The following is an 11,065-nucleotide window of genomic DNA, read 5'->3' as shown; positions in this document are numbered from 1 at the left end:
TAAACCCGGATGGCAGCAGGGTTAGGCAGCACAGCCTTTTTAATAAAGGAAAGTCTTTAATGCCGTAATAAGGCACAGAAGTATCAATCCTGTTCGTGACGCCACTTGCAACATCCCCCACCGGGGCCTAGCCCTTGAGGTGAGGCCTGGAGACAGTCGGGGCCCGCGGTACCGGAGTGGCTGGCGGTTGCGGCCTAAGCACGCTATTGTCACGGTGCTTGGTACGGGGGAACCGGAGGGCTGTCCTACAGCCTGGCAGGTCTCCAGCAGGGTGGTGTTGGCAAGAAAAGATGAGGGAGAGGCTGCTATAGCGGATCTCCCCGGGGCAACCCCTTAATGTCCCGAGTGTGAGTCTCTGTGTGGTGGACAGGGTGCCGGTGATGAAGGCAGCCGTATTAGCAGGGACCAGACGGAGACAGAAGTTGAAGAAAACAACTTACAGTTCTTTATTTGAACCGGCAGGAACCGCAGCAACGTGCCTTTAACAGGTAGATGGAGTGCTGAGATGTGAGTTGGAGGGAGCCTCAGGATATAGTTCACCAGCCTGGATGTAGAGGGCCGGCTGGGAAGGCAGCTGTGTCCTGGTAGGAAGCTTCAGCTTGTCCTGTAGGGCTTCAGGTATCACCTTTAAAGGTAAGATGATACCCCTTTTCCTCACTACACTAACTCTAGTCTTATCCTCCACTCTTCAGAGGCAGGGGCTAAGCTCTTCCTGCTCTGGTATGGGCTAGACAGAGATTACTCACTCACTCACTGATCTCTAAGATTCTCCTACACTGGAATCTCTCTGAAAGAAGATCTCTTCACTTCTTCTCATCTGGGAGAGACTTCTCTCAGAGTCCTCCAGAACATTCCTGGCCAGGGGGTTTTATTACCTCCCTTTGGTCAGGTGGTGGCTGCTCCTCCAATCACATCTCAGCTTACAAAGGACAGGATGTAACACAGGTCATTGGACAATAGCATCTTGCATCATACAAAATACTTAACTCCTACCCTGCCAGGCAGGATTCACCACTGCAATACCCCTATGTCCTATCAGGACCATGTAGTGTAATGTGATTACATGCAGTTGGGACGTATTCGCAAACACTCCCTCGCCATTGCATCGGCGAGGGTGTTGCACATACATGACGTTACTTATCCTGTACTGATCCTGAGTTACATCCTGTGTTATACCCCAGAGCTGCACTCACTATTCTGCTGTTCCTTTCTTATATGATAATGTTACAGACTTTCCTCACTATAACATGTTCCTATACTCGGAATAGTCCAGGTATATTGATAACTTGACCCAACTGTGATCTCTCCAGTGTTTATACAGCGCCAACATATTCCGTAGCTTTACTGATTATAGGGGACAGATACAAATATGATATTAGATTCAGTACAAACAGTCATATGAGACAATAGGAGTGAGGGCCCTGATCACAAGAGCTTACAGTCTATGAGGATGAGGGGGTGACACAAGAGCTTACAGCCTATGAGGAGGAGGGTGTGACACAAGAGCTTACAGTCTATGAGGATGAGGGGGTGACACAAGAGCTTACAGTCTGTGAGGATGAGGGGGTGACACAAGAGCTTACAGTCTATGAGGATGAGGGGGTGACACAAGAGCTTACAGTCTATGAGGATGAGGGGTGACACAAGAGCTTACAGTCTATGAGGATGAGGGGGTGACACAAGAGCTTACAGTCTATGAGGATGAGGGGTGACACAAGAGCTTACAGTCTATGAGGAAAGACAAGAAGATCAGTCTTAGATTAAGTTTCAGGCAGAGAGAGGACATGATGTTAGAGACAGCAGAGAGACAGTCACTAGTGTTCTGGGGTAAGGCTGATGTTACGTGCAGAAGTATAAAGCTGGGTGTCATCAGCAGAGATAATACTGAAAACCAAATCTGCTGTTTGTCCAATGGGGGCAGTATAGGGGGAGAAGAGAAGAGGACCCAGGACTGAGTCCTGAGGACCCCGACACTGAGAGGAGAGGACCCAGGACTGAGCCCTGAGGAACCCGACACTGAGAGGAGAGGACCTAGGACTGATCCCTGAGGAACCCCGACACAGAGAGGAGAGGACCCACGACTGAGCCCTGAGGAACCCCGACACTGAGAGGAGAGGACCTAGGACTGAGCCCTGAGGAACCCCGACACTGAGAGGAGAGGACCTAGGACTGATCCCTGAGGAACCCCGACACTGAGAGGAGAGGACCTAGGACTGAGCCCTGAGGAACCTGACACTGAGAGGAGAGGACCTAGGACTGAGCCCTGAGGACCCCCGACACTGAGAGGAGAGGACCTAGGACTGAGCCCTGAGGAACCCCGACACTGAGAGGAGAGGACCCAGGACTGAGCCCTGAGGAACCCCGACACTGAGAGGAGAGGACCCAGGACTGATCCCTGAGGAACCCCGACACTGAGAGGAGAGGACCCAGGACTGATCCCTGAGGACCCCGACACAGAGGAAAATGAGAAGAGAAAGATCCAGAAAAGGAGAGGAAGAAAACCAGGAGAGTGCAGGGTCCTTCAGACCAATGCAGCGAAGTTTTCTGAGGAGGAGCTGGGGGTCCACAGTATGGAACACCTGAGTATTTCTGGGTTACACCACCCATACACATTATCACTGGATCTCCACATACTGTGAGCGGAGGAATAACCTCCATCAGCAGGATCATCCAGCACATTATATAGAATTATTGACCTCTACTCATGTGAATAAAGCCCTTGTGGCAACATAGAAGCTTACTATCCGCTGCACCCCAGTGTTAGCTCGGTCACATGACTCCCTTTCCACATTAATGAGCGGCTAATTGTCATTATGGACTTATCAGGGAAAGACTGATTCTCCTGGAAGTTATCCAGTGACAGCTGCTCCATCTCCAGGCAGGAATCTCAGTATTATCCTGTCATTATAGATAGATAGATAGATAGATTAGATAATAGATAGACACCATCCTATCCCCTATCCTTCTGTATGGCAGTGAGGTCTGGAGCCCACACACATACCCAAAGTGGGACTCCAGTCCAACCAAAATATTTCACCTGGAGTTCTGCAAATATCTTCTCCAGGTCCATCGGAGGAGCTCAAACAGCGGCTGTAGAGGAGAGCTGGGCAGATTCCCCTTACATATTACAGTCCAGAAGAGGGCGCTATCATTCCTGCCTCACCTACAGAACAGCAGTCTGGATCCCTTCCACCATTAAGCCTGGAAGCAGCAGGGGGTCCCTGGCAACCGAAACCCACCCAGGCACAAACATGGACCAACCACAGCTGACCAAAGCCAATATCATTACGCTGATAAGGCCTAGGAGGAACATGTCAGTGACGGGAGGACCAACATAGAGTCATCCCAGAGGCTGACCATCTACCAGGGTCTACAGGAAGACTACAGACTGGTCCCATATCTGAAAAAAACTTCCGAACCTCAGAGACCGTCAGATCCTGAGCTGCTACAGACTGAGCACCCACAACATGCCATGGAGTCCGGGCGGCACAGACAGACGTACGTGCCCAGGGAGAGCAGACTGTGCCAAACAGTGCCAGCACCAGGAGGCCACCGAGGATGAGCTCCACTTCCTGCTACACTGCTCCAAATACTCAGCAGTGAGGGACACTCACCTCAGGAGACTCTCAGATCTTCTCTCGGGCTTCTGCTCCATGGAGGACGGAGAAAAGATTCATCTTGCTGGGGGAAGAGAAGACCACAATGCAGTGGTGTAACTAGAAGCTGATGGGCCCCAGTGCAAAGTCTGTGCCAGGGCCCCGACTATAATGTATGATTTAAAGTACTAAGCTTCTCATATGGGAAAGTATGACCTTATGGGCCCCCAAACCCTCTTGGGCCTGGTTGAGACCGCACCCTCAAGTTTCGCCCCTGCCCAGGGGTGTACCAAGCCTGTCTGCTGCCTGAGGCGAGCCATAGAGAGACGCCCCCACCACCCATACATGTAATATATCAGGGAGTGTCAGGTCCAGATCCATCATATTGGTTTGGTGTAAAAATAAAGCAATGCAAAATGCATACAACGTGCCGCCATGTAGTATAAAATGCATACAGCGTGCCGCCATGTAGTATAAAATGCATACAGCGTACCACCATGTAGTACAAATGCTGCATATACATACAGCATATATACACATAAACAAACAGTAGATACAGCATATATACACACACATATATATATATATATACACATATACATGTGGAGAGCGGAGAGCGGGAAGGCAGCCTGAAGCTTGAGCGGGGGCAGGGGAAGCAGGGAGCCGAGAGCCTGGAGGAGGGGGGAATCATGAGCGGAGCGGGGTTGAGAAGGGAATGGAGGGGGAGCCGGGAGCGGAGGTATGGGCGGGAGCGAAAGTATGTGGGGAGTGGGGGGGCGGCAGCACATTGGGAGCATGGTGCCAAACAGAGCACCGGAAAGTGTTGCCGGCCGGCAGGAGTTTGATGCAGGCAAGCAGGGGGGCAGAAGCTCGATGCCGGCGGCATCGGGGGGTGGGTGCAAGGTGCCGGCAGCGTCGGGGAGCAAGGTGGACTGACGGAGGGCTGCAACGCGGTCCCGCCCGGCGTGCGGCCCGGGAGCTCAGTTCCGGCCGATGCCGCCCCCTCATTGAACAGGAGGCGCGCCGTCTGAGGCGAGATGCTTAACTCGCCTCATGGCAGGTGCGCCCCTGCCCCTGCCACATTGGCCATGGCAGCACAATATGTCACTCGCTGCCATAGGCTGAGAGGCACGTGATATACCATGGACTATAATAGCCACCCCAAACCCATGTCCCCCTTCATCCTGTTCCCCAAGACTCTGTACCTCATCCCCCACAATCCAATATTTTATAAATGCTTTGGTAATGCTAAACCTGTATTTTGCCCCTGTCAATAAAGCTTCTTTAAATTGAATTGATAGCAGATGGATAGATGATAGATATGCAACACCCCTGCCAACGTATAGGCAAGGGGGTAGTTCCCAATAAGGCCCTCTACCTGTCAGGATCCATCAGGTGAGCCTGCGCAACTCACCAAAATGAAAATGCGGGGAGAACAGGTAACGTGCAGATGTAGCCCCTGCATGGATAGGCAAACGTTAAATGGGTGTATTGCAAACTGGAGTGTGATTGGAGAGGTGCTACCACCTGACCAGGGGGGAGTATAAAACCCCTGCACATGGGAGCACATGGTCTTGCACATGTCAGCAGTCTGACCTCAGTGTCAGGTCCAGTCTTCAGAGTCTTTGAGCCCATGGAAAGAGTGAAGAGAGTCAGTGCACAGCGCACCTTTAGTGCTGCCACAGAAACCAATCCCAGGAACTGAGTCAGGAGACTCTAATCCAGAGCTGCAGCTTCCACAGTTTGGACACAGCTCCATCTCTACTATGCCAGCATCTACTACCAGGCTAGTGCATCATTCCTGAGGACCCCTCTCCACATCCACTCCAGTACCAGAACTTCTGTTGACTGTTCTGTCCCGTTGCCTGCTACCTGTTGTTCAATAAAAAAAAACGTGAGTTGATTTGCACAACGTTGCCTCTGTCTGATCCCTGGATACGGCTTTTACCACCACGGGCTCCCCCATCCATTACCCAGGGACTTATCTGGCAGACACTCATGGATTACCCCAGGGAGAATCCGTACATCAGCCTCTCCCTCCATATTTCTTGCACACACCACCCTGCTGGAGACCTGCCAGGCTGTGGGACAGCCCTCCGGTCCCCATACCAAGCATCGTGACCACAGCGCACCCTAGGCCACAACCGCCAGCCACTCTGGCCCCCGGCTGCCTCCAGGCCCCAAGAAAAGGCTAGGCCCCGGTGGGGGATGTTGCAGATAGATGGATAGATCTAAGGGTGGTGACACACGTGATCGAAAAAAATGCATGCTTTTTTAACCAGTTTGAATTAGGATAAGTGGTCAAACCTGTCAAAAACGCATGCATTTTTTTCCGATCTGAAAACGCACAACTATAAACGGCCTAAAAATGCCACGTGTCACCACCCTAAGGCTGCGCTCACATGCGTTTTGTCTGCGTTAATGCGTGCATTTTCAAAAGCATCAGAGCAGCTGAAAAGAGGAGATTTACGTAAATACATTTCTGTCAACAATGCATCACACTGTGAACGTGTATGTTTTGTAAACACAATGTTGACAGCAATGTAATTAGGTAAATCTCTTCTCAGATAATTCAGTGCTTTTGAAAATGCAGCATTAACGGTTCTTGGACAGTTGTTGGTTTATAAACGCATGCGCTTCCAGAAATGAAGAAGAACAAACCATCCAAACCCCTGGTAACCACACAGGAACACTCCAAGAACGCACCGTGTGACAGCACCTAGTGTGTACAGTGATCTCTCATATATGGGCACAGGCCAGTACTATTATCCAGCATAGTATAATCACCAGTTTTCTACTTCTCCTATCCTGTATATATGGGCACAACACAGTACTACTACTCCTATCCTGTATATATGTGCACAGCACAGTACTACTACTCCTATCCTGTATATATGTGCACAGCACAGTACTACTACTACTATCCTGTATATATGGGCACAGCACAATACTACTACTCCGATCCTGTATATATGGACACAGCACAGTACTACTACTCCTATTCTGTATATATGGACACAGCACAGCACTACTACTCCTATCCTGTATATATGGGCGCAGCACAGTACTACTACTCCTATCCTGTATATATGTGCACAGCACAGTACTACTACTCCTATCCTGTATATATGTGCACAGCACAGTACTACTACTACTATCCTGTATATGTAGGCAGCGCACAGTACTACTACTCCTATCCTGTATATATGGGCCCAGCACAGTACTACTACTCCTAAACTGTATATATGGGCACAGCACAGTACTACTACTCCTATCCTGTATATATGGGCACAGCACAGTACTACTACTCCTATCCTGTATATATGGGCACAGTACTACTACTCCTATCCTGTATATATGGGCACAGTACTACTACTCCTATCCTGTATATATGGGTACAGCACAGTACTAATACTCCTATCCTGTATATATGGGCACAGCACAGTACTACTACTCCTATCCTGTATATATGGGCACAGCACAGTACTACTACTCCTATCCTGTATATATGGGGACAGCACAGTACTACTACTCCTATCCTGTATATATGGGCACAGTACTACTACTCCTATACTGTATATATGGGCACAGCACAGTACTACTACTCCTATCCCGTATATATGGGCCCAGCACAGTACTACTACTCCTAAACTGTATATATAGGCACAGCACAGTACTACTACTCCTATCCTGTATATATGGGCACAGCACAGTACTACTACTCCTATCCTGTATATATGGGCACAGCACAGTACTACTACTCCTATCCCGTATATATGGGCCCAGCACAGTACTACTACTCCTAAACTGTATATATAGGCACAGCACAGTACTACTACTCCTATCCTGTATATATGGGCACAGCACAGTACTACTACTCCTATCCTGTATATATGGGCACAGCACAGTACTACTACTCCTATCCTGTATATATGGGCACAGCACAGTACTACTCCTCCTCTTATCCTGTATATATAGGCACAGCACAGTACTACTACTCCTATCCTGTATATATAGGCACAGCACAGTACTACTACTCCTATCCTGTATGTATAGGCACAGCACAGTACTACTACTTCTATCCTGTATATATGGGCAAATAATAGTACTACTACTCCTCTTATCCTGTATATATGGGCACAGCACAGTACTACTACTCCTATCCTGTATATATGGGCAAATAATAGTACTACTACTCCTCTTATCCTGTATATATGGGCACAGCACAGTACTACTACTCCTATCCTGTATATATGGGCACAGAATAGTACTACTACTCCTCTTATCCTGTATATATGGGCACAGCACAGTACTACTACTCCTATCCTGTGTTTATGGGCGCAGCACAGTACTACTACTCCTATCCTGTATGTATGGCACAGCACAGTACTACTACTCCTAACCTGTATATATAGGCACAGCACAGTACTACTACTCCTATCATGTAAATATGGGCACAGCACAGTACTACTACTCCTATCCTGTATATATGGGCACAGTACTACTACTCCTATCCTGTATATATGGGCACAGAATAGTACTACTACTCCTCTTATCCTGTATATATGGGCGCAGCACAATACTACTACTCCTATCCTGTATATATGGGCACAGAATAGTACTACTACTCCTACTATACTGTATATATGGGTACAGCACAGTACTACTACTCCTATCCTGTATATATGGGCACAGCATAGTACTACTACTCCTATCCTGTGTATATGGGTGCAGCACAGTACTACTACTCCTATCCTGTATGTATGGCACAGCACAGTACTACCACTCCTATCCTGTAAATATGGGCACAGCACAGTACTACTACTCCTATCCTGTATATATGGGCACAGCACAGTACTACTACTCCTATCCTGTATATATGGGCACAGCACAGTACTACTACTCCTATCCTGTATATATAAGCACAGCACAGTACTACTACTCCTATCCTGTATATATGGGCACAGTACTACTACTCCTATCCTGTATATATGGGCACAGAATAGTACTACTACTCCTCTTATCCTGTATATATGGGCGCAGCACAATACTACTACTCCTATCCTGTATATATGGGCACAGAATAGTACTACTACTCCTACTATACTGTATATATGGGTACAGCACAGTACTTCTACTCCTATCCTGTATATATGGGCACAGCATAGTACTACTACTCCTATCCTGTGTATATGGGTGCAGCACAGTACTACTACTCCTATCCTGTATGTATGGCACAGCACAGTACTACCACTCCTATCCTGTAAATATGGGCACGGCTCAGTACTACTACTCCTATCCTGTATATATGGGCACAGCACAGTACTACTACTCCTATCCTGTATGTATGGCACAGCACAGTACTACCACTCCTATCCTGTAAATATGGGCACAGCACAGTACTACTACTCCTATCCTGCACGTGTATATTTCTGGGACACGGGATGGTATGCTCCATACAGCAGATAGCACATGGCGCTGTGCAGTTATAGCGCCCCCTAGCACAGTTCTTCTCCTGTTATGTGACATGTGCAGCCTCCTGCCTGGTGCCATGTCTCTCTGTGCCCCCTGCAGTGGTGCCTGGAGTCTAGGACTGACACTGGGCCTGGGGGATACATAGTAGTCAGAGCCCTCAGACAGTCCTGAGGGGGGCACATACTTTCTATCTATCCATAGATTTGTGATTGCACAAGGTCACCGCTGCCCCCCTGCAGGGGCTGATATCCAGGCATCTCCTAGTGCATCATGGGATTTGTAGTCCTCTCCAGGATGGAGGTTGAGTGTCCAGGACTGGGGGGCAGTGGAGTGACCAGTCAGACCAGTCTATGTCCCTCTGCCTGGGGGTCTTATCTGCAAGCTGGGAGGGAAGGAGTTAAAAGGGGATGGTGAATTGTTAACTGTATCAGTCCTGGATTGCAGGGCTTAGAGGCTGGCACTGTGCTGAATGCAGGAGGGATAGGGTTAAGTGTATGCTGAGGTCGCCCTGTGCAGCCTCCCCCTGCAGCCTCCACCAGTCACAGGGATTATGGGAGGCCCTCATTATGCAGATCTGACAACCCCGGACACTCCTCCAAGTATTGGGCTTTCCTATGGGCAGCAGCCGGGTGCTGGGCCCCTGCAGTGTGGGATCATTGGGCCTGCCAGCCGGGGGTATGCTGAGTCACATGAACAGGTAAGAAGGGGGGGCCTCGTCCGGTGCTGTGCCCTTGACGGGACGGTTAAGTAGGGCAGAGTCCCATCGGTGGGCACCGTAGCAGAAACCGGTTTGGCAGGGGGTTGAGCGGTGCCAGGCTGAGCATAGCCCGGAAGGGCACGCTATGGTACGGCGGCTCCCATACACTTTTCCGCACTCTACGCCGCCAGGTCGGGGCATGACGTGACCCCCGCCTGAGTCTCGCTCTGTCAATGGAAATTGCAAAACCGTATCGAGTAAAAGTTGCAGGAGGGCGTCGGAGTCGTTGATCATCACGGTGCATCAGTAGAGGACGCGGCGGCACACGAGGGGTTAAGCGAGTCTAGTCCCGGCATTGTGTAACTACACACTCACTGTGGATGTGACTTCTCACTGCTGAGGCTCCGTAACAATGAGAGTTCAGTTCCTGTTTTGTTACACCAGGAAGTTCAGGAAAGATCAGACACAATAGTCACTTCCCCCCCCAAATGATGAGTTTTTACAACTTCTTTCACTTTCCTTTGACTTTTTTTTGGCACCTTTAACGAAATTAACCCCTCACCTCTCCCGTCCCCTTAAATGTCTTTTTTTTTTTCCACATAGTTAAGAAAATTCTCCTGATTTTCAAGGATTTCTGTTCCAGGGAAAGCTGGGTGTCCGGTATTATAGTTACTGTAGGGGTCATTCAACTTTGAGTCTGCGTTCACATTGTGACTACTGATGACAACTTTACTGGTTGTTGTCACCCAAGTCTTGTTGGACGTTCAGGACTCTTAGTCAGCGTTCACACAGTGCGTTTTGAAGCGCCATTTAAAGGCTCCCTGTGTCATCACTTGCTGAGGTAATACTGTGTTACGACACGCAATGTTACCTCAAGATCCGATCAAGCGGAAAGCCTTTGGTTTGCTTCTCAAAATGCACTGTGTGAACGCTGACTAAGGCCGCGGTCACACGTTCCGCTAGGCGTCTGATCATAACGCTACGCTAACGCACAGTGGGTGGTCCTCGGCCCGAATGCACATGCGTTTCCGGGGAATGCATGCGATTGATAAGCCGGTCGCTGGAAACGCATGTACGTTCGGGCCAAGGACCGCCCCCTGTGCGCTAGCGTCGCGTTATGATCAGACGCCTAGCGGAACGTGTGACCGCGGCCTAAGATTCCTGAACGTCCAACAAGACTAAGATTTGGGTGACAACTACTAGTAAAGTCCTAATCAGTAGTCACTCAGCTTTCCAAGAACTGGATCATACCTAAAAGATGTCTGAAGAGTAGTTGTATTGCACTTATATAGGATTC

At 49.2% G+C, this 11,065-nt stretch overlaps 1 protein-coding gene across 2 annotated transcripts in view; it reads left to right on the top strand.

Annotated features, from left to right (window-relative positions):
• Nucleotides 1-9,527: 9,527 nt before the first annotated feature.
• The window catches only part of C2CD2 (C2 calcium dependent domain containing 2), a 45,400-nt gene continuing 43,862 nt past the window's right edge, over nucleotides 9,528-11,065 (top strand). The window contains exon 1 of one of the 2 annotated variants that reach the window (XR_011853398.1): nucleotides 9,528-9,768. The gene's annotated coding sequence lies outside the window, so the exon portion shown is untranslated. The remainder of the gene's footprint in view (nucleotides 9,769-11,065) is intronic. The other variant, XM_072138822.1, reaches the window with a different exon arrangement.

This window comes from Engystomops pustulosus, chromosome 2 (assembly GCF_040894005.1).
Source record: "Engystomops pustulosus chromosome 2, aEngPut4.maternal, whole genome shotgun sequence".
Taxonomy (NCBI): Eukaryota; Metazoa; Chordata; class Amphibia; order Anura; family Leptodactylidae; genus Engystomops; species Engystomops pustulosus.
The sequence above is the reverse complement of the archived record's forward strand: the minus strand, read 5'-3'. Positions and strand labels throughout refer to the sequence as shown.